This window comes from Aquarana catesbeiana, linkage group LG05 (genome assembly GCF_042186555.1).
Source record: "Aquarana catesbeiana isolate 2022-GZ linkage group LG05, ASM4218655v1, whole genome shotgun sequence".
In the NCBI taxonomy this organism is placed as follows: Eukaryota; Metazoa; Chordata; class Amphibia; order Anura; family Ranidae; genus Aquarana; species Aquarana catesbeiana.
Genome location: NC_133328.1, coordinates 466019243 through 466043394, shown reverse-complemented (window position 1 = coordinate 466043394; position 24152 = coordinate 466019243). Strand labels below are relative to the sequence as shown.

The following is a 24152-nucleotide window of genomic DNA, read 5'->3' as shown; positions in this document are numbered from 1 at the left end:
ATGTGCCATTAATTAAATACTGTAAAAAAAAATTAAAGTCTGCCCACCACAGGCTGCCTGCAGAAAACTTCAGGAGGGGGCGGAGACAAGACCAGTCATCCAACAAAAGTAGAGAGAGCAGCAGTGACCGGTCTTTATTACAGGATGCTCCTGCACAGAGGCAAAGAGTCACTCTGGATCACTGCACAGATCAGGAAGAAAGTCACAAAACACACCAAAATACAAATGCAAATAACACAAGACTCTTGTACTTAATATTTACTGTCAGTGCTCCCGCCCATCACAGACACTGCTATTTTCTGCCCGTCTTCCCTCTGGGTTCTGTCTTTTCAGGTCACTTGGTTGGCCGGGCTGCAATGACGTCACTTCCGAGCATGTGCATGGGAGTCCCATCATCATGGCACAGCACGCTGCTATAAATGCACAATGAGTCAGCTGACAAGCAGGAAAAAACAGTTATAACAGAAGATTTCAATAGGGTCTAATCAGTCAAAAAAATCCTACCTGTCTGTGTTTTTTCATTTTTTTTTTCTAGATTTAGTTTCACATAAAGCACACTATCTCTAATGTTTCAGATTGGGCTATACAGTACTGAGAGTGGAGCAAACAAAAGTAAATATTTTCTCATTATAAATCTCATGTTTTCAGTGTTAAGAAATTACTGCAAATCTGCCACTAGAGGGAAGCAAAGCTCAGTGCGGTGCTGTCAAGAATGCATGTGGTCAGGATCAGGAATCACATAGAAGATGAATAGTTGCAGACCTAAAAAACTCCAAACACACGGATTTCTAAAATGACTTATTCATAAATCATACAAGCCCACCTTACTAGTTCAGCATTTGTGCATGTATGAGGGGAATATATTTTAAGCCAACAAAATACTAGTAATATTATTAAAACCATAATTTCTTCATTTAGTTAGTATGAGCTTCAACAAATGGACATCAGGCTCTCACTGACATGTCTTTTTCAGTCTGTGCTGTCTGTATGATCTCTCACAGAATCAGGGAAAATGTATTTACATAATTAATAGTATTTTATTAAAGAACTGTTAATACTAACAAATACACTATGTTACCAAAAGTATTGGGACACCTGCCTTTACATGCACGCTAATGGCACCCCAGTCTTATTTTTCATAGGGTTCAATATTGAGTTGACCCACTCTTTGCAGCTATAACAGCTTCAACTCTTCTGGGAAGGCTGTCCACAAGGTTTAGGAGTGTGTCTATGGGAATGTTTGATCATTCTTCCAGAAGCGCATTTGTGAGGTCAGACACTGATGTTGGACAAGGCCTGGCTCGCAGTCTCCACACTAATTCATCCCAAATGTGTTCTATCAGGTTGAGGTCAGGACTCTGTGCAGGCCAGTCAAGTTCTTCCACCCCAAACCTGCTCATCCAATGTCTTTATGGACCTTGCTTTGTGCACTGGTCCAAATCATTTGGTGGAGGGGGGATTATGGTGTGGGGTTGTTTTTCAGGGGTTGGGCTTGGCCCCTTAGTTCCATTGAAGGGAACTCTTAAGGCTTCAGCATACCAAGACATTTTGGACAATTTCATGCTCCCAACTTTGTGGGAACAGTTTGGGGATGACCCCTTCCTGTTCCAACATGACTGTGTACCAGTGCACAAACAAAAAGTATTGAATCCAAAGAATCAGCCAAGTAGCGTGTTGTGGTGCATAACTGCATTGTCTTAGTGCACTGGTGCTCAACCTAATAAGTACAAAGGGCCTCAAGTGCGACCGCTGCATGTCCAAAGAGCCACTAATTAGAATTTGTACTTAAATTACAGATAGCTTGCAGGCTGAACAAGAGAAACCGATTTCTCCATCCACATAAATGGTGTCAAAATAAATTAGCTGTTTTAATAGCAATGAGTGGTGGCTGGTGCTGGGGGGTGGCAAACAATAGACCTCCCCCAACCCCCCCCCCCCCCTCCTTTTGGCAGATTGATCAAACCCCCCCAAAGCTCGGTCGGTTAGTCGGCCAAACCCCCCATCCCCCCGTCACTTGCTCAACCATCCATCAGCCCCGCACTTACCCCGTCTAGGCCACAGGCAGCTTTGGTGGCTTCCCCCTGCATCCCCACCTCGGCACCTCCCCCCTGCTCCCGGCCAATACGATCGCTTCTCCTCTTGGCCAATCGAATCTTAAGACCCGCTTCCTGATTGGCCGGGAGAAGCAGGAAGACAATAATGAATATTAATTCACTATTGTCACACAAGTGAGTGAGCTCAGGCGCAGTGTTCTGCACCCAGAGCCCACCCTTTTTTTAAACCAATTAGAGCCTCAGGCTCTAATCATGTGCTTCAAAAAAAATTAAAAAAAACATTGAAATCCATGTGTTCAGCTCCCTGCATGTAGCTTAGGGGCCAGGTGCATGGATTAGGGGGGCAGTGCCCCTGCGCCCTTAATGGACACACACTTTGCTTTTTTTTTTTTTTTTTTTTTATTACTTTTTTGTTTATTCAATAGGAAACAACATTTTCCAGCATAAAGAGAAAGTTACCATAGCATGAAGACAGAAAACAGTGTCATATAGTTCTGGAATAACACAGGTTTTTTTTCTGCAGCGTGTCTTATTAATCATTACAGAGACATAGAAAATTGTACAACTGTGAATACAGACATTTTATGTGTAAAATAATTTAAACTTTTTTTTTCCCTTTTTGGATACTGGAACAAGTGGTTAGAGTTGATAGTTACTTATCTAGGGGTGGGGGGGGGGGGGGACCAAACCTTGTGAAAGGTGTCTAGCCTGGACAGCAATGTTTAAAAAATATGCCCCATAATGTAAATCCAGAAAACGTTGTCAATTACTTGTTGCCTATAAATAAAAAAAAGTCATGCATTTATTTATCTATTTATTGTATACTCCTGTGTAGTTACCTGTGTAGTTTTTTGACAGGTTTAGAACCTATCGTGATCAGGCTTATGCAATAATCTGAGCATTCACATTACCAGCATTGTAAGGTTTACTCACTGAAATATTTATATTGAGCCCTTATTTAACTGTACTCACCGTGCCTGAGCCTCAGTTCTAGTTTTCAGGGTCTTGGGACCGTTTCTTCCCTATCAACTGCCCCCCTTCATGATAAATGTGTGTTGTCAGCACAAGATCAGGCAGATGTCAGGGCCCCAAGCTTGGCAACACATAACTACTGTACTATGATAAGTTCTAAACTGAGACAATTTTTTACAGGAGAAAAGGACAGCATGTAAAGAATAACACTACATTTACAAAACAACATGTTTGCTGAGTTAAACAGACTAACAACTGAGAAACAGTAAATATAATTATTATTAATAATATTTTTATTAAGGATAATTTATTAAGTTTATTAAGCATTTTTTAAGGATAAAGCCTGATTCCAACAATACACCCAGCATGGGTCCAGCACAGTCTGTCTGCTGTCATCAGGGGCGGGCATGTACTCTAAAGATAGTATTACACTAAGACCCCTTTCACACTGATGCAGTTTTCAGGCGTTTTAGTGATAGAAATAGCATCTGTAAAGCGCCTGAAAACTGCCTCTCATTCAGTGCAATGAGTGCTTTCACACTGGGGCGGTGCGCTTGCGGTACGTTAGAAAAAGTCCTGCAAGCTGCATCTTTAGGGCAGTTTGGGAGCACTGTAAATAGGGCTCCCAAAACGTCCCTACCCATTGCAATGAATGGGCAGCGCTTCCAAAGTGCCTGAAAAGTGATTCAGAAGCACTGCAAAATGTTCTTTTTTTAAGGTCGTTGTCATGTGACCTTAAAAAAAAAAAAAATCGGCCCACTAGCGCCCCAAAACCGGCACAAGAGCGGTGCTAAAACGCTGCTAAAGCACAGCAATTTAGGTATTTAGGGCTGATTAGAATCAATGTTAAGGGTTATTAAGGGGTTAAGTAAGAATTAATTGAAAAACTTGTTTTTAAAAGTGTAAAGTTGATTTAAAGTGGTTGTTAAGCCACTACTATAAAAACCTCCCATCCCCTCTAACATAATATGTGTCCCTCTGCCTGTGTTATATAAAAAAAAATGTACGTGAGCACCAGGAGCCGCTCTGATATAGGTACAGATCGACATTTTTTTAATATAATATAGAGACAGGAACACATATGGTTATTTTATCGAGGGGATGAGAGGATTTTATAGTAGTTATGAGAGCAGCAGGAGAGGATGGGCACTGACACAGAACAGATAGGGAGGGATGGGGGAGAGGAGGACAGAAAAGGACAGAGCAGGGCTGCAGATGACAGAGGCACGTAAACTGACCACGGTGTCAGGGCTCAGCAGCCATGATAAACCGTGGTCAATTTACAGGGGGGAGGGCATAGCCAGACAGGATCAGCCAGGTTTTTTTAGGTGATGGAAGGGGCCAAATTACACAGCACAAGCACTGTGCTGTATAACATGTTTTAACATGCTTTTTGTTTTTTGTAGGTTAACAAACACTTTCAGACCCCTTTCACATTGGGGCGGTGCGGGAGTTGGTGGTAAAGCTTGGTAGTTTTAGCGGCGCTTTACCACTGTTATAGCGGCACTTTTTGGCAACTAGCTGGGTGCTTTTAACCCCCGCTAGCGGCCGAGCAAAGGATTATTACTGTGTTGCCACGCTGCCAAAGCGATTTGCAGGTGCTTTGCAGGCACTTCAGCAGCGCTGCCCATTCATTTCAATGGACAGGGCATTTTGGAAACTGTGTATACACCACTTCCGCACCACCCCAAAGTTGCTGCTTGCAGGACTTTTTTTCTCGTCCTGCAAGCACCTGGCCCCAGTGTGAAAGCACCCGGGTCTTGAAAGGTGCTTTGCAAGCGATATTTTTAGTGCTAAAATGCATGAAAAGCGCCCCAGTGTGAAAGGGGTCTAACTGACATCATACACACTTCAAATGTCACTTGTTATATTTGCAGATGTCTGAAATGAATGCAACAAAGTAAATAAAATGGAACATTAATGTTACAATGTATCTCTGAATCATGCTTCTGAAAAGTGTTTTGTGAAAACCTATATCATACCGAAGCTCTACTGCTCAATCCAAGATTTTGTGCTGGAGACCGATGCACAGGCTGGGATGTTCACTCTCCAATGCTGTCAGTCCACAGTTATAGATCCTGGCAACTCGGTATACTCCTCCATTAGAACTTTATTTGCTAAATGTAAATAGACTGTGTTCAAAATGCTAACACATTTCGGCTAATACAGTCTTCCTCATTGCTATGCGGAAGGCTGTATTAGCCAAAATGCGTAGCAAATAAAGTTCTAATAGAGGACCTCAGCACCACAGCATGCCTTGCAAAAGAATGTGGGCCATGTTCAAAGCTTACAATTGTAATCTACTCACTTATACAAACAATACAGTGGTTCCAATTAACCAAGCATATAGAAACCCTTGAAGAGAACCTGAACTGTGGACGTTGTGTCCAAAAACGCAGAGGGCAAAAGACTAATCAAGAGCATTACCTGATCTTTTTGCCATTGCTGACCTAACATGCCTAATGCCGCGTACACACGGTCGGATTTTCCGACGGGAAATGTTGGATGTGAGCTTGTTGGCGGAAAGTCCGACCGTGTGAAAGCTCCATAGAACATTTGTTGTTGGACTTTGCGCCAACAAATGTTGGCTAGCAGGTTCTCAAATTTGCCGCCAACAAAACTTTGTTGTCAGACTTTCCGATTGTGTGTACACAAGTCAGTCGCACAAAAGTCCATGCATGCTCAGAAGCAGAAGCGTCCGTTCTTGTAAACTAGCGTTCGTAATAGAGAATTAACATTCGTGATGTGGCAAATTATGAAATCTCCAAATGCAGCGCACAATTCTCTTCTTCTTTAATGGAATAATAATGAAGTTGCTTTGCTGGTGATACTGATGGAGTTATTGCAAACGAATCTTCACTCACCAAACTTCTACTAACATGAAATTAGCAGAAGGGGCCCAAAGGGTGGCGCTAAAGAGCTGAAAAACCACGTAGTACGTCTAGTACGTCACTACGTTCGGTTTTTTAGTTGTTGGAAAGTCCGATCGTGTGTACGGGGCTTAAAACAGCCATTCCCAATCAGGGTTACATGGAACCATAGGATTTCTCAAGAGGTTGCTAGGGGTTCCTTTTGCTGTGGTTGATTGACCTGCCATCTAAGGGTGCCTGCATATTTCCAGGTCTAATGTCACTTGCCAGCACCAGGACGCCAATGTATGGGGGGGCATTTTCCTCACTGACCTCCGATTTTAGCAAGGGGTTCCCTGAGACCTGAAAAGGTGCCCAAAGGGTGGCGCTAAAGAGCTGAAAAACCACTTAGTACGTCTAGTACATCACTACGTTCGTAATTGTTGGCCAACATTTGTGTGACCATGTGTATGCAAGACAAGTTGGAGCCAACAACCTTCGAACAAAATTCCATGGTTTTGTTGACGGAAAGTCCGATTGTGTGTACGGGGCATTATACTATACTATGTCTCTATATGAAGGCAGCCATCTTGGTAAAGGCAGGGCTTTGCCTCCTCATGTCAGAACTGCTCTTCCCTCTGATTTCTCTCCAGTAAGGAGAACAGTGAAAAGCCCCCTAGTGACATTAACAATCCTCACCCCAAATCTTGTAAGTCTAGCAGTCAAAGGCACAGTGCCTAATGCCTAGTACACAAGGGCCGAATGTCGGGAGACGTCGGCCGGTTCAATAAAAACCAGCAGAATTCAGCCTGTGTGCTTGTCAGCCGGTCCAACAGAAGCCGGTTGTTTGGGTGGCTTCTGTCAGACGACCATGCTGGAGGACCAGCAGCCGAATGGCTCCCAATCAGCACTCTCAGCCAATTGCGGGGGGCCGTCCCCCTGTCATATCGCAACAGCTCAGTGGGAGAGATTGTTGTACTAAGGTTGGATTGTTCGTACAGCAGTTCCGACTGTCATTTTTTTTTTTTTTGTTGTTCAACCCAGCAGGCTTTAGATTCACACTGCAGATAAACCATTATGAGGCTCCTGGCAATAGGGTGCCTAGGCAAAGGAAGTACAATACTCTTTTTCAGGCGGAATTCAAGACAAAATGCAAATTTTGCAAGGTGCTATTAATTGACTTTTATAATTGTTCCCTATAACATAGGAAATCCTATTTTGAGGCCTAATAAAGCTTCTTTTCAATCAATGTCATTGTATGTCTTTTTAACATGTTCTGAAAGCTTTTTTTTAATATTATTTTATTATTATTATTATTATTATACAGGATTTATATAGCGCCGATAGTTTACGCAGCGATTTACAACATTAGGGCAGACAGTACAATTACAATACAATTCAATACTGGAGGAATCAGAGGGCCCTGCTCGTTAGAGCTTACAATCTAGGAGGGAGGGTCAAGTTATACAAGAGGGTAACAGCTGCGGGGGATGAGCTAATGGAGAAAACAGTACAGTTGTTAGATGGAGGCAGGATAGGCTTCTCTGAAGAGGAAAGTTTTCAGGGATCGCCTGAAGGTGGATAAATTTGGAGACAGTCTGACAGATTGGGGTAGGGAATTCCAGAGGATGGGTGAGGCTCGGGAGAACTCCTGGAGGCGGATATGGGAGGAGGTTATGAGGGAGCTAGAGAGCAGGAGGTCTTGGGAGGAACGGAGACGGCCATTAGGTTGGTATTTTGAGACTAGGCTAGTGATGTAACTGGGGGCAGAGTTGTGGATGGCTTTGTAACTTATTGTTAGTATTTTGAATCTAATTCGTTGGGCGAGTGGCAGCCAATGGAGGTATTGGCAGAGAGGGGTAGCAGACACTGAGCGGTTTGTAAGGTGGATGAGTCTGGCAGCAGCATTCATGATGGACTGAAGGGGGGATAGTCTATTTAAAGGTAAGCCAATGAGAAGGGAGTTGCAGTAGTCGAGGCGAGAGATAACCAAGGAGTGAATCAGGAGCTTTGTGGTTTAATTGGTTAGAAAGGGACATAGTTTAGGGATGTTGTGGAGGTTGAGGCGGCAAGCTTTGGAAAGTGATTGGATGTGGGGCCGAAAGGAGAGTTCAGAGTCCAGGATAACCCCTAGCACCCTGACATGTGGGGAGGCGTGGATGGTTGTGCCATTGCTCTTGACAGACAAGTCAGAGGAAGAGGCACGTGAGGGAGGAAATATTATAAGCTCGGTTTTGGACAAGTTGAGTTTAGGGAAGTGGTGTGACATCCATACAGATATGTCGGTTAGTAAGTTAGTGATGCATGAGGAGACTGATGGGGTGAGTTGAGGGGTGAAGAGATAGATTTGTGTGCCATCAGCGTAGAAATGATATTGAAAGCCGTGAGAGGCTATCAGCTGACCCAAGGAAGAGGTGTAGATTGAAAATAAAAGAGGTCCAAGAACAGAACCTTGGGGGACCCCGACGGAAAAGGGAAGAGGAGTGGAGGAAGTAGAATTGTAAGTGACACTGAAGGTGCGTTGGGATAGGTAGGATGAGAGCCATTGAAGAGCACAGTCACGAAGACCGAGGGAGTAAAGTTTTTTGAGGAGGAGGGGGTGGTCAACCGTGTCAAAGGCAGCTGAAAGGTCCAGAAGTAGGGGTACAGAATAGTGTCCGTTGGTTTTTGCAGTTAGTAGGTCATTTGTGAGTTTTAGAAGAGCAGTTTCTGTGGAGTGTTGCGGGCGAAATCCAGATGGAAGGGGATCAAGAAGGTTGTTCTTAATGAGATGGTCACTCAGTTGGTTGTAAAACAGGCATTCGAGGAGTTTAGAGGAAAAGAGGAGCAAGAAGACAGGTTGTTAAGATTTGTAGGGTCCAAGGATGGCTTTTTAAGTATGGGGGTGACCAGTGCATGTTTTAGAGCATTGGGGAAGGTGCCAGAGGTGAGGGAGAGATTGAAGATGTGGGATGGAGTCAGAGGGCGACCGGAGCATTTGAGAGGGAATAGAGTCCAGGGGACAGGTGGTTAGGTGGGCGATAGAAAGGAGTTAAGCAACTTCATCTGTAGTAGCAGATTTGAAAAAGGGGAGTGTCGGTTGTACCTTTTGACATGGGGTCTTAGCTGGGGGAGATACCTGTAGAGTGGAGATTTCATCACAGATTGTATCAATCTTGTTTTTGAAGTGATTAGCAATCTCCTGAGCAGTGAGTCAGTGGGTGGAGGCGGTGGAGGACGAAGTAGAGAGTTGAAGGTGGAGAAGAGTTTACGGGGATTGAATGAGAAAGTGTTAATAAGAGTTGTAAAATAGGTTTGCTTGGCACTGTGGAGGAAAGAATAATATTTTTGTAGGGCAGATTTGTATTGGTTGAAGTCTTTGAGAGACCTATGCCCACATTTTCCGACGGAAAATGTGTGATAGGACCTTGTTGTCGGAAATTCCGACCGTGTGTGGGCTCCATCACACATTTTCCATCGGATTTTCCGACACACAAAGTTTGAGAGCAGGCTATAAATTTTTCCGACAACAAAATCCGTTGTTGGAATTTCCGATCGTGTGTACACAAATCCGACGCACAAAGTGCCACGCATGCTCAGAATAAATAAAGAGATGAAAGCTATTGGCTACTGCCCCATTTAGAGTCTCGACATACGTGTTTTATGTCACCGCGTTCAGAACGCTCGGATTTTCCGACAACTTTGTGTGACCGTGTGTATGCAAGACAAGTTTGAGCCAACATCCGTCGGAAAAAATCCTAGGATTTTGTTGTCGGAATGTCCGATCAATGTCTGACCGTGTGTACAGGGCATTAGTCTTGTGCCACAGACGCTCAAGAGCGCGACTACCTTTTTTGAGAATTTTAGTGTCATCTGTTTGCCAGGGTTGTAGGGGTCGGGGTCTGACTCTGCGTGTAGTGAGGGGAGCGATCTTGTCCAGGGTGGAGGACAGGGATTTATTGTAGAGGGAAGTGGCTTGGTTGGGGCAGGATAGGGGAGAGATTTTGTCATAGAGGTGGTCAGTAGCAGAATAGAGGAGAGAGGAGTTGAAGTTGCAAAAGTTTCTACGGTGATGGTTAGGTGATTGGAGGGAAAGGTGGTGGAAGACAGGGGGAGAGAGAAACTAATAATGTGGTGGTTGGAGAGAGGAAAAGGATTGTTTGAGAAGTTGCATGGTGTGCATAGGTAGGAGAATACAAGGTCAAGGGTGTTGCCATCAGAGTGAGTAGAAGCCTGTACCCATTGCTTCAGATCAAATGAAGAGATTAAACTAAGAAGTTTAGAAGTAGCAGGAGTGTTTATATTAGCAGGGATGTTGAAATCACCAGAAGGATAGTGGGAATTTCCAAAGAGAGAAAGTAGGGTAGCCAGGCAGAGAACTCATCAAGGAAAGTCGATAATGTCCCTCAGAGTTATTTTAATAAATTGCACACTTTGTTTCTAAAGTTCATATGGAGGGGGAACAAAAACACGAATCAAGTTTGCACAATTAGTTAATGATAAGAGGAATGGGGGGTGGGGGGCACCCGATATTAAAAAATATTATGAAGCTATAGTTGTATCACGTATCTTAGATTGGGTAAAAAACAACAAAGAAAAACAATGGGTGAAAATAAAGAGTATAACGAGTGGTGTGGAATTGGGTAAGAATGTGAGGATTCCACCACAGTATAGAAAACTGAGCACGAAAACACTGGATATCACTAAACACGCTCTAACTTTGTGGGATAAAATACATGACAGGGAGCAATGGGGATATAATTCACCGTTAATCCCGCTTAAGGACACAGATTACTTTTTGCCTGGGAGAGAAGATCTGTTTGGGAGGTGGATATTGAAGGATGAGGTCCAACTAAAAGATATTATGAGACAGGGTAAGATGTGTACATATCAGGAGTTAAAAGCTAAAGATAATTGGTTTACTATGGATATATTGAAGTACAGGCAGTTGAAACATTTTGTTGATTCACTCCCGCAGCCAATAAGGTCGATGAAAGACCTACGCCCCCTGGAAAAAGCACTTCTGGAGAAAAAAGGGAGGGGAGGTGTGTCTAGGATTTATAGAATATTGATTAAACTGGGAGAGGTGGAGTGTCCGACATTTCTTAAGAAATGGGAAGAGGAATTGGGAAACAAGATCAGTGAAAAGGAGGTTGGGCTGGTCCTGGAAAGGGTGAACGCTACCTCGGTGAACTATAGGTTATCTGAGATGAACTTTAGAATCCTGGCGAGAATGTATATCACCCTGGACAGAGCACATAAATTACAGAAAGAATCATCGCAATTATGTTGGAGGGGTTGTAGGGACATAGGTACAATGGCGCATATATGGTGGCTGTGCCCGGAAATTAAAAAATTTTGGGGGGAGATAAGGAGAATTAAGGCCGAGATCACCAGTATGAGGTTCCCGGATGACCCCTGGGTACGTCTACATCACGGGAGTAACATGTCCACGAAGAGGTATTTGAAATCACGGTTACTGCACCTCCTCAATGCCGCTAAAAGTCTTATTCCTAGACACTGGTTAGATAGAAGGAGACCCACACTGCAGGAGTGGTTCAATAAAATAGATGAAATTCACTGCCTGGAATATTTGAGATACAGTGAAGGGTTAGAGATGGAAGCGTATGAAGAGACGTGGAGGGACTGGGTAAAATATAAGTCCTCACTTCAGGCGGCAGAGGTGTGGGAAATTTAGCCGGATAACTCACCCAACATAAATTTAAACATAAACTTTAACTAGATGACTCACACTCAAACTGTGTAAAAGAGAAGAAGGAGGAGGATTGTGATAGGTACAAGTCATGACTCTTGTGGGATGAGTTGGGGGGTAGAGTTGGGGGGTAGGGTTGGGGGGGTTGGGTGGGTTCTAGGGTGTAGCGAGGGGGGGTGGGTTCTAGGGGTAATTAATTAATTGGGGATATTTGTATTGCATGTTTCAATTATTATTTTTCAATAACTGGATGAAGAAAGACTACGCCACAATGATGTGAATTTGTTAAAGGACGAGACTGATCTGTAAGTTGAAACAATATCTCCCATATAAACACTTTGCTGAAGTGGCAAAAAAAAAAAAGAAAAAAAAAAAAAAAAAAAAGGAAAGTCGATAATGGTCCAGAAAGAGAGGGAGGGGAGTGAATAACCTAAAAGGTGCATTGAGGGGATAGGAGGAATCCCACTCCACCTCTCTTGCGCCCATTAGGCCTAGGGGAGTGAGTCCAGTGAAGGCCACCCTGGGAGAGGGAAGCAGGAGAAGGGGTGTCAGATTCGTCGAGGCAGGTTTCGGTGAGAGCAAGTAGATTAAAGGAATTAGTGACAAAGAGGTCATGAACAGCAGTGAGTTTGTTGCAGACAGAGCGGGCGTTCCAGAGGACACAGGAGAGGGGGAGGCTGGTGTTGGGAAGAAGAGGTATGGAAACTAAATTGTGTAGATTGCGGCTACTGCCAGAGGGTGTAGGGTGATGAGTGTGTTGGGTACAGTTAAATAAGGGAGTAAGGGAGGCCCAGGGTTTGGGGAAATATCTCCAGAGGTTAGGAGAAGCAAAGGAGTAAGGGAGGTAATATGAGTATATGATTTGTATGAGGGGACATGCTTCAGTATCCTGGGGGTTTGTTAGCGAGTGGGCTTAGAGTTAGAAAGAGGTGATGAGTGCAGTAATAGGGGGAGGGGAGAAGTTAGGGTAATATGTACAGATTGTGGGGTGGAGAAGAGGGGTGAACAAAAGAGAGCTTGAGGAGAGAGGCTGCAATTGTGAAGAGGAGGAGAGGTAAAGAGCATGTTTCAGAAAATAAAAAAGTGTGGCGCTAGTGAAAAGTGAGGCTCCTGTTGCTAGACAGGTAAATATAAGTATTTGAGGAGAAATGAAAAACACTTGCAGTGTAAATAAGTGAAGTGAAGAAAAATTGTTTTGTGAAACATCTAAAACAATTATAAAGGAAAAAAAAACTTATATGTATAGAGGAATAGGGTACTCAGTAATAACCTATAGGTTAAGTAGGAGACAATTCTGCATATGAAACCTTATTCCAAAGGAAAAAACAAAGCAAGTACATATCAATGCAAGGTATCTCAATGGACTGAGTATGTTGTTTAACAAAACTGAAATACAATAGGAATGGAAGCCAAGGGGAAGGACATCGGAAATCCCTGAGGGAGGGCAAACATAAATGGGAACTCAAGAGTCTCTCAAATGACAAGATGGGGCAGTCCCACTCAGTCCCACAGACCACAGGGTGCAAACCGTCTTCTCAAGAGGTAGGTAAAGGTTGTTAGGAGGGGTCCTGATAACTACGCTGAATCTCGACTCATGTGGATGATTCCAACCAGGAGAAGGGAAAAAGCAAAAGGATGCCCTTACCAGATCAGGTGGACTCACAGGCCGTGGCGGTGAGTCAAACGAGCATGTACCGTCAGACGGTGTGGAGTGAAGATTTGTCGGAAGACTTGTGGAACATCTTGTCAGCAGTCCTCAATTGAAGAACCGACTTGGAGTGTGAATCCGTGATTTGTAAAAAAGCATAAGAACACTTTATTTAAGGAGTATACTCCCAAAAAAATATTTTTACAAGCGGGGGGCAGTAAAAACTAGGCTCAATATAAAAACCGGCATAGAGAAGTATAAAAATAGCGCAGTGGATAGTGGTGGGGTATAATCATATGAACCCGACGCGTTTCGCCTCCAAAGGCTTCTGCTGGGGTATGAAGGGGTTGGAGGCGAAACGCATCGGGTTCATATGATTATACCCCACCACTATCCACTGCGCTATTTTTATACTTCTCTATGCTGGTTTTTATATTGAGCCTAGTTTTTACTGCCCCGCGCTTGTAAAAATATTTTTTTGGGAGTATACTCCTTAAATAAAGTGTTCTTATGCTTTTTTACAAATCACGGATTCACACTATGTGGAAGCTTTTTCCTTTTTTTCTTTTTCTGGCTTATTTGCACATTTGACGGACCTTTGAGAAAACGGTTATTCGGCGATCGAAACCGTACCCTGGGGACCCCAGACTCCAAGTTTTGCTTTTTCCCTTCTCCTGGTTGGAATCATCCACATGAGTCGAGATTCAGCGTAGTTATCAGGACCCCTCCTAACAACCTTTACCTACCTCTTGAGAAGACGGTTTGCACCCTGTGGTCTGTGGGACTGAGTGGGACTGCCCCATCTTGTCATTTGAGAGTCTCTTGAGTTCCCATTTATGTTTGCCCTCCCTCAGGGATTTCCGATGTCCTTCCCCTTGGCTTCCATTCCTATTGTATTTCAGTTTTGTTAAACAACATACTCAGTCCATTGAGATACCTTTAATTGATATGTACTTGCTTTGTTTTTTCCTTTGGAATAAGGTTTCATATGCAGAATTGTCTCCTACTTAACCTATAGGTTATTACTGAGTACCCTATTCCTCTATACATATAAGTTTTTTTTTTTCCTTTATAATTGTTTTAGATGTTTCACAAAACAATTTTTCTTCACTTCACTTATTTACACTGCAAGTGTTTTTCATTTCTCCTCAAATACTTATATTTACCTGTCTAGCAACAGGAGCCTCACTTTTCACTAGCGCCACACTTTTTTATTTTTAATTCTCATTTGCAACGGTCATATTGCTGTGTTGGCTGCTTTCTTCACATTTACGAGTTGGCGCAATTTCTACACCTTTCTTTCATATGTTTCAGAAAAGAAGGTGAGATAATGTCAAAATGAGGTCACCTGTAGTCTTTTGTAGTTTGCTTTGTGCAAATCACTGAAGTGCAAGAGCAGAAGTGCTACTTATTTAAAGAACCCCACTTCTTTGGAAGAACTGTATGTGCAGCCCCCTGTGTGTTCCCCCAAAAAGGAAGCCTTGTTTTATACTGTGTTGGGTGTGGATGGAATCTGGCAATTAATCAATTAGGAGGTTATATAAGGCACACAGCTAGCAGAGCAAAGCTTTCACATCACAATCAATTTGCAGGAGGACCAAGAGGACAAAATTGTAAAGATAAGGGAACCCATAAGGCCCCTTTCACACATGCGGACAGTATGTCCGTATTTCATCCATCCGTTTTCGGATGAAATACGGACATACATGCATCCCTATGGGATAGCGGGTGTCAGCGGATGTACATCCGCTAACACCCGATGTTGTCCGGCTCCGCTCTCGTCCGATTCTGCGGACGGAAGAAAATCCTATTTTTCTATCCGTCTGCAGAGCGGATCGGAGGAACACGGACAGACGGTCCGTGTTCCTCCGATCCCCCATAGGGGAGAGCGGAGATCTGACAGGGCGGTCCCTGCGCAGTGTGCGGGTCCCGCCCTGTCATCTGCCTGCTCAGCTGGGGAAAACAGAGCGATCCCCGCTGAGCAGCGGATAAACACGGGGCGGATCAACACGGATCCGTCCCGTGTGAAAGGGGCCTAATTTAGGTAAGACTTAATAGCTAAATAAACATTAAAATAATGTGAGCATGGCTACAGATGGAGTTGAAACAGCAGTGACAAGCAGATTTACCAAATATGCATGTAAGCAGTCAGTCAATTTTCAGTTTGAAGGACATGGGAGTATAAACGCAGATTTACCAAATATGCATGTAAGCAGTCAGTCAATTAATATACTTTTAAGTGTCACTTCATTTTTCTGAACATGGACAAAATGTTTTGTGAACAGTGCAAAGGTTCATTTGAAATGAAGCCCCCACATTATTAAAACTTCTATACATAGACTTTGTGGTATTTTTAGACACAATTATGAGTTTTTTTTGGCACTGTATTTGCACTGGTTCACACCTCAAACCATCCCATAAAGTTATCCGTATTAATGAATCTAGTGGGGAATATTTCACACACAACAAATGGAAAATTGTTTGTGCAAGGAGCCTGCAGAGCAACGCACTCTGACTTTTACAGCTGTACCAGGAACTTGCCTTACACACAAAAAAGAATCATGCATTGACAGAGGTTAAAACTCCACAACCGGAGAAACCTGTCTCAAGTAATCTCAAGTAATTGTAATCTGTAGCCATCTGACCACCTTCAGAGGAGTAGAAGCATGTAGAGACATCTAGAGCAGAGATTATGCAGACTGTAAAGCAGCACTTCTATGCGCAGCCGTCTCGAGAATATGAGGTAGACCACCATTGTTGTATAATTTATTTTACAGAGAACACAAGGGCACTGACTTCTCACTTCCCACTAATGGCAGCACTGGTGGGAAATGTTCTTTTTTCTGCCATTATGTGTATTTATTCGTACATTCACTTAACTGGCCAAGACACAGAACTGCCTCTATCTAAATAAGCTATAAGTCAGGTTAAGGAAACAGAACGTCAAATTCACTGTGCTATAATGCAATATTGTTTTATGGATTTGGATTTAAATTTCCACAAGTGTTAGCTTTAAAAAGAAAAATCCTTTAATAGTTTAACATTGCCAAAATCTAAAATACTCTGTTGCTCTCATTTGTATTCACAGGGGTACTGTAATTGTTTAGGGGGGAATTTTATTTTGTTTTCAACAATTTTAAAGTGATGTTTTATCTCTTTTATAAACTTCTCTAAAGAAACATTTAAAGCCCATCTCTAGTTTAAAGTTCCTCCCGGTGCTTCCCCTTCACCCACTTCATCCCTCCCTGCAACCAATTAAAAAAAAAAATGTAGCATACATAAATACCTTAATTCCAGGTATCTTTCAGCTGGTCACACAACATACGTCCTATTCTCATCTAGAGCTAGCTAAGGGGGTGTAACATTGACAGCCTGGGTTCACAGGAAGTGGTTTTATGATACTGAGCGCCCTTCAAACTGGAATTAGAGAGGTGACCATAGACAGACTAGGACTCAGATCGCTGATGCGTGGTGAGGGTGTAGAGTAGGATGCAAAGAGTATGCGTGGACAGGATGAATAGTCTTTTACCACCATTTTGTTTCACAATAGGGGGAAAAACATTTTTTTTTAAAATCTGTAGTTGTTTTTTTTAATACCCCACAAAGGAGCACTAATAGGTTTTCTAAAGAGATAATCATATTTATGTCCTTCCTGGCACACTACTGAAACCTCACACAGAGCCATATGGAGGGAAAAGGGAAAGAAGTCACTGCTCCCACTTACACATAGCTGTGCAAAAAAATCAACTTGAGCTATTGAGCTTTGTAAACCAGAAGATTTATACAACAAAGGAGAAACTTAGAGGTAAACATAGAAAAAGTAGCCACTCCTCCTGCTGGCTTCATACAATAATACATAATCTTCAAATGCAATATTTCATATTTAAGTGACTAAATATGCACACATATTTTTAAACAACTGATGTAGCATTGTGTGCAAAACACTGTCCTTCTATGACTTACACCTGGGGTGGTTATACAAACTAGTATTCCAAACTTCTGTAAGTAGACTCCATTAGAAACTTAAAAACAAAGGAGCTGAGATTTAATTTTTATGCCAGCAAAACCTAATAAACTATGTGTAACTGGAGGGCCGTGAAACTGAGTGAATCTCTGTTGTATTAAGTCTGGAATATTTTATACATTTTGACAAAATTGAAGTATATATAAAGTCACAATGTTTGTGTTCATTTTAGGTTGAGTATGAGATGTTTAAAACCTCTGTCATATTATTTTATTTGCCATCCGTGTTCCCTTTGGGAGATTTTCTTTCACTTCCTGTAGACACAAAAGGAAGTGAGAGGAAATGTCTCCAAAGTAGGAGAGATCCCCTCTTAAACAGCTGACAACAAGTATCCCATTTGGAAGATTTCCGCTTATGGCTTGGTTCACGCTAACCCAACTCCAAAGTCGCCTGACTTTCAGTGCAACTTTGGGATATGACTTTAATGAGACTTTTTACACTCTGTGGCATTGAAGTCGTATCAAATTCAGACCAAAGTAGTGCAGAAACCTTTTCTACAGTCGTACAGACTTGTGTAGTATCTGTTAAAGTGTGAGTAAACCCTTTTCTTTACCTTGTACCTATAGTTACGGCTATAATGAGGCTTACCTGCAGGTACTGTGAATATCTCCTAAACCTGCACAGTTTAGGAGATATTCACACTGTATGGGCTCTGAAGGAACAGCATACCCATGCCATCCCTTCAGAGCTCTGTGCTGCGGTCCGTGACTCCGGTGCATGTGCAGGAGTGATGTGATCACAGCATGACCAATCAGACGGGCAGAGGATGTGAACCCAGGAAGGAAGACTGGGTGAAGGTGGAAGCCCTGTCAAGCCACGTACACACGGGCTGAATGCCGGGCGACATTGGCAGGTTATTAAAAAAAAAAAAACAGCCGACATTCGGCCCGTGTGTATGACAGCCCATGCGACAGAAGTTGGCCGAGCATGCTGAAAAACCAGCAGCCAGCCAGCTCCCGATTAGCGCTCTCAGCCAATGGCAGAGACCACTGGCTGGAGTGTTCTGGCAGGGGGCCCATCCCTCTGTCAGAACATAATAGCTCAGTGGGGGGAGATCGCTGTACTAACATTGGATCATAAGCGCACCATGCTTAGTGTCCTGAAAATCACTTAGCTGTCCTCCTGTCTCCACTTTGGTTTTTTTAAAACTAAGAATGAGACATTGTAAGTGTAAGTATACTTGCCACGCTGTGCTGCAAAAAAAAAGTATGGTCCCTTATAACTGATTACTATAAAGTGGTTAATAACGCCAAAAGTTTACTGTTCTCAGCCAGCAGATTTTGTACAGCAGGCTCTGATGGTGAAATTGCCATGAAGGCATAGCTTGCCCCTACACAGCCGTTTGGCCGGCTTCTATCGGACAAGTATGCTGGAATATCAGCAGCTGACCGGGTCCCGATCAGTGCTTTCAGCCAATGCCTGAGAGCGCTGACCGAACTGTTCTGGCTACCCCCCTGTCAGAACACAACAGCTCACCGGGAGAGATCACTGTACTAACGTTGGCTCATTAGTACAGCGGCTTTGACCAGAGCTGACAGTTATTTTTCGTTCAAACCCGCTGGGTTGAATGGAAAAAAACTCTTTTGCCCCATACACACGGTCAGAATTTCAGCTTGCAAAAGACCGATGAGATTTTTTCGGCGGAAAATACGACCGTGTGTATGCTCCATCGGTCTTTTGCTGGCGGAATTCCAGCCAGCAAAAGATTGAGAGCATGTTCTCAATTTTTCAGTCGGGAAAAGCTCCTATCCAAAAATGCGATCGTCTGTGGCAATTCCGATGCGCAAAATCCCTACGCATGCTCGGAAACAATGAACGTCATTTTCTCGGCTCGTCGTAGTGTTGTCCATCACCGCGTTCTTGACGGTCGTAATATCAGCAAACTTTTGCGTGACCGTGCGTATGCAAGGCAAACTTGAGCGGAATCCCATCGGAAAAGCCGTCATATCTTTTTCCGACGAGAAATCCGCTCGTGTGTACGCGGCATTACCGTAGGAATATTCCATAGCCCCTAACACGCTGATAGTCTCAAAACTTAGTGTTGATATGATGTAATATTTGGGAAGGGTGCCTGAGAGTTGATGGTAGATTGTTAGTTTATCATCAGGTCCTCTCCCTCTTGGTGTAATAATAGAACTACTGCTCTTATGTGCATTGCTGTTGCATGTAATAACTTTGAAGGCAGAACCTGGTGATATTGGTATGGTAGTTCTCATGAAGTTCCATTCTCCATCCAATTAATAATGAATGGGCTTGCTGCTTAAACATTGTTTGATGATATTAGGATGAATGAAGCCCATACGGAGGTGAAAATAGAACAGTTCCCCATCAGGTCCACCTTTTGGTGGATTGACAGCCCTGCCGATGTTCTTTGAACAGCAGAGAGCAAATACTTCTTGATCCCTGTGAGGTGACCCTTCTGATCATTTTCAAATGTTGGCAACTCTGGTATTGCAAAAACCTTTCAAGAGCAGCAACACTTTTATTCCACCCAGTCTGTGTTACCCAGGGAGGAAGACACTGGCACCATAGCCAGCCATAGGGAAAGAGGACTGCCCAAAGGAGGCAACCATGAGCTGACATTTTTTTAAATAGTATTCATCTGTGAATTTACACACAAGAAAACAGCTGTGTCTTCAAAAATATCTTACACCATAATCACAGATTAGCACATCATATCAATTTACATAAATTCCTATAACTTTTATATATTTGTCCCTGAATTCTCCTAATAACTCTTAACTAAAAACAGACCTGATTACTAATTTAGGTAGCTGTCTATTTAAACCATATGTTTTATACATCGTAACTAATTCTACATATATACATTTATTATACATACAATACATTTTTCATAAATTGCTTTATGTAACACAGGCTTAATAACATTGACAGATGCATTTTAGGAGATTAGCAGAGCCAAATTGAACACATCCCTTATTTCCTGTCCAGCAATCCTATAGAAGAAAACATATCAATTGTCACTATAGACTTATGTATGTAAAGGTTACCAACAAAAAAAAAAAAATAACTGTCCATGTCAACCAATCAGCTTCTGTGATTTCTCTATTGCTGAGCTGAAAATAAAGTATTTTGACTGCTTGCAATGGACACAAACCAGCACACAGCTGTGAAAAATCCAGCTTTTTAATCAGTAAACTTACTTTTATGGATCTGAACACAGTTCTAATGTTTTTTCTCTGGATCCATTCACACAGATCTGTAAAGATTAGGACCATGCCGCGTTCACATCTTTAAATAAAAAAACAAAAAAAAAATCTGTGTCTGTCGTCCTGCGTATGGAACCTATTTTGTGCTGCACACATGTATAAGTTAGAAACATAGAAAAGTGACGGCAGAAAAAAGATTGAGTGGTCCATTGAGTCTGCCCGTTTTTTGGTCTTTTTGTTTTTCTTTTTTGTTGACTTTTTTTGTCTGAGTATAGATCTATGTTTTTCCCCAAGCATGTTTGAAGCTATTTACTGTTGACTGTCTCACTACCTCTATTGGAAGTTTATTCCAAGCATCAACTACCCTTTCAGTAAAATAATACTTCCTAAGATTAGTTTTGAACTTCCCTCCAATTAGTTTGAGGTCATGTCCCTGTGTTCTTGATTTTGGTTTCATTTTGAAAAAAAAACTGCCCTCCTGAACCTTGTTTACCATCTTGATGGATTTAAAAGGTATCAAACATGTCTTTTCCTTCTTTCATACAGACTGTACATATTAAAGTTCCCGAAGTCGCTCTCGATATGTTTTATCCCCAGACCTTTCACTATTTTTGTTACCCGTCTTTGGACGCGTTCTATCCTATCAATATCTTTCTGTAAGTGAGGTCTCCAGAACTGGCCACAGTATTCTAAATGAGGTCTCATTAAAGATATACACTATATTACCAAAAGTATTGGGATGCCTGATTTTACACACACATGAACTTTAATGGCATCCCAGTCTTAGTTGGTAGGGTTCAATATTGAGTTGGCCCACCCTTTGCAGCTATAACAGCATCAACTCTTCCGGGAAGGCTGTCCACAAGGTTTAGGAGTGTGTCTATGGGAATGTTTGGCCATTCCTCCAGAAGTGGATTTGTGAAGTCAGGCACTGATGTTGGACTGGAAAGCAGTCTCCGCTCTAATTCATCCTAAAGGTGTTCTATCAGGTTGAGGTCAGGACTCAGTCAAGTTCCATCCCCACTAAACGCTCTCATCCATGTCATTATCGATCGTGTAAAGGCAGGCGTCCCAATACTTTTGGTAATATAGTATATATAGGGGAATAAGAACCTCCTTCCTCCTGATGGTGATCCCACTGCCTGGTCACACTGTTTGCTCATTTTACAATCATCTGAAATAAGTACCCCCAAATATTTTCCTTCTGCAGTGCTAACACTGTACCTCTAATGTTGTATTCTCTCAAGGGATTCTTTTTCCATAGGTGCATTATTTTACATTTAGAAACACTGAACTGCAGCTTCCACTGCTTTGACCAATCCTCCTGCTAAAGATTACATGCATATAGCATACTATTGGAGTACAAGAGCAGCCTGCATCCTGGCAACAGAGGGCGCTAAGTAGCAGGAGCTGCCTGCATCCTAGCAACAGGGGACAGAGGATGCTAGGCAGTGCGGATGGGTTCAGGATGGGTTCAGGTGTGTTCGCAACCCCACATACCCGAGTACAGGCAGTGAGACATTTCCTGATCCGCGGCTGCACAGAACGGGAAATGTCTCCCTGCCTGTGATTAGCGCTGCTCAGTATCAGCTTCCTGGTGGGCTCAAGTATGTGGGGTTGTGAACACGTCTGAGCCCATCACTACTAGGCAGCTTTAACTGACGGTGTCCTAGTAATGTCCTAGTAATGAAGGGCGCTAGGCAGCTTCCTAGAGAAGCCGTGTGCATTGTTGCAAGGGAGGGACATGATGGCTTCCCTGAGAATGCATGCATTTAAACTTTTCTCAAATGTTACATATGTACAGGTATAGAGCACTTTTTAGACAGGATCTTTTGGCCAGCTTCTGCCAGATCCTGTGTACTAGTTGTTGCGTTCTAATATGGCCATGTGCATGAGTCTCAATTTTTTTTTTTTATACCTTAAAGCGGAATTTCCACCCATAAACACCCTCTGTTCCCACATTTGGCACCTTCTCTCCCCTCCTCCGGTCCCACATTTCCCCCCCACCAGTCCCCCATATCTGCTCCCACTTCTGGGCATAGATCGCCACACTTTGTGCGGCAAACTACGCAATGTCTGCCCCCCCCCCCCCCCCCCACTGTCTTCTGGGAGACACACAGGTCCCAGAAGACAGCAGGGACCATTCAGATCACACAGTGCAGTAGGAAACAGGCTGTGAAGCCGTAAGGCTTCACTTTCTGTTCACCTTGGTAAGGTTGTCAACACATCCACCCCGAGCCGAGGGACGGGTCAGCTTCAGGTGAGGACATCGCGGACTCCCTGGACAGTTAAGTGTCCTTATATTAAAAGTCAGCAGCTGCAGTATTTGTAGCCGCTGTCTTTTCATTTCTTTTTCCCCAGGCGGAAATCCGCATTAAGTAAAGAAAATCTTTATTGTTGCCTCTTCTTTTTTTTTCCTTTTTTCCTTTTTTATAGCAGCTATAGACATATATAACTTTATGTCAGCTATGATGCAGGGATAGGCAACCTTAAAGAGGTGGAGATCTACCTGAACAACATGGGAGAAGTCACCAGGCACAGTTTCTCTTCCTCACACCCAATTTAAAACCTCGAATTGCCGTACTACTGTGTTGCAATCGCATGCATTGCACGGCAATCATGGGTTTAAATCAGCTTCATACTGATCTGAAGATCTCTTCATTCCTGCTGCTGGCACTTGGCATTTGGAGTCTTGGGAGGAAACCGGAGTACCCGGAGGAAACCCACGCAGGCACAGGAAGAACATGCAAACTCCAGGCAGGTAGTGTCGTGGTTGGGATTTGCACCAGCAACCGTTCTTATGCCGCGTACACAGGACCGGTTTTGCCGTCGGAATAAACTCCGAAGGTTTCTCCGACGGAACTCTGACAGAATTCCATTCAAGCGGTCTTGCCTACACATGGTCAATCTAAAGTCCGACCAAAGTCCGACCGTCCAGAAAGCGGTGACGTACATCACGTATGACGGGACTAGAAAAAGGAAGTTCAATAGCCAGTAGCCAATAGCTTCCGTCTCGTACTTGCTTCAGAGCAACTGGTTGCTGACCCCCAATATAAAGCTATAGACTACATAATACTTTTTACATATTAAATCAGTTTTTAATTTGGGTATAGTAATCACCTTTATGTTTAATATAATATACATATTTATGTATTCTTATTGCATGTGTGGGATTTCCAAACACTGCTGAGTTCATCCAAGGCTTTTCAAGACAGCCTTAACAAATGCTGTAGGATGTTTAGATACCTGTTTTATTTACTATGCGTTACCTTATACGGTACGTACACGGTGTATTTGTCTGACAGCTTTCCTGCAAGTCGCTTCAAAATGTGTCATTGGAGCACGCGATCTTCTCAGCTCTTTCACAATCAGTTTGTTTTTTTGCTGAATGAGTCACAGAGACGTCACTTCCCAGCAGCGTAGTGAATAGTAGAGTAACCAGAACTCATAGAACATGCTGCATAATACAAAGAGCCGTTAGCAAGGAATGACAGTTACAGAACAGCTAACCAAACAAAAATGCAACCGGTGTCTTTTTTCACATCATTTACAAGTTAATCCTACAGTCAGTGGTGTAAGTAATGAAATGTAATGAGAGTATAAGAGAATTACAAGTATTTTAGGGACTGCCTAATGGAATAAAAATTGAAAGTGTTTAGGTCTGACCTCCTACTATATGGTTTTGGTAAATCAAAAGGAAAATTGTATCATGTATGGCCAGCCTTAGTAATAGTGACTTGTCA

General features: G+C 42.9%; 1 long non-coding RNA gene across 1 annotated transcript; it reads right to left on the bottom strand.

Annotated features, from left to right (window-relative positions):
* Positions 1-275: 275 nt before the first annotated feature.
* Positions 276-23839, bottom strand: LOC141145928 (uncharacterized). Its single transcript, XR_012244705.1, has 3 exons — positions 23679-23839; positions 20404-20491; positions 276-435 (listed from the first exon to the last, which is right to left on the bottom strand). It is a non-coding gene; the product is annotated as an uncharacterized lncRNA (long non-coding RNA).
* Between the last annotated feature and the right edge of the window lie 313 nt (positions 23840-24152).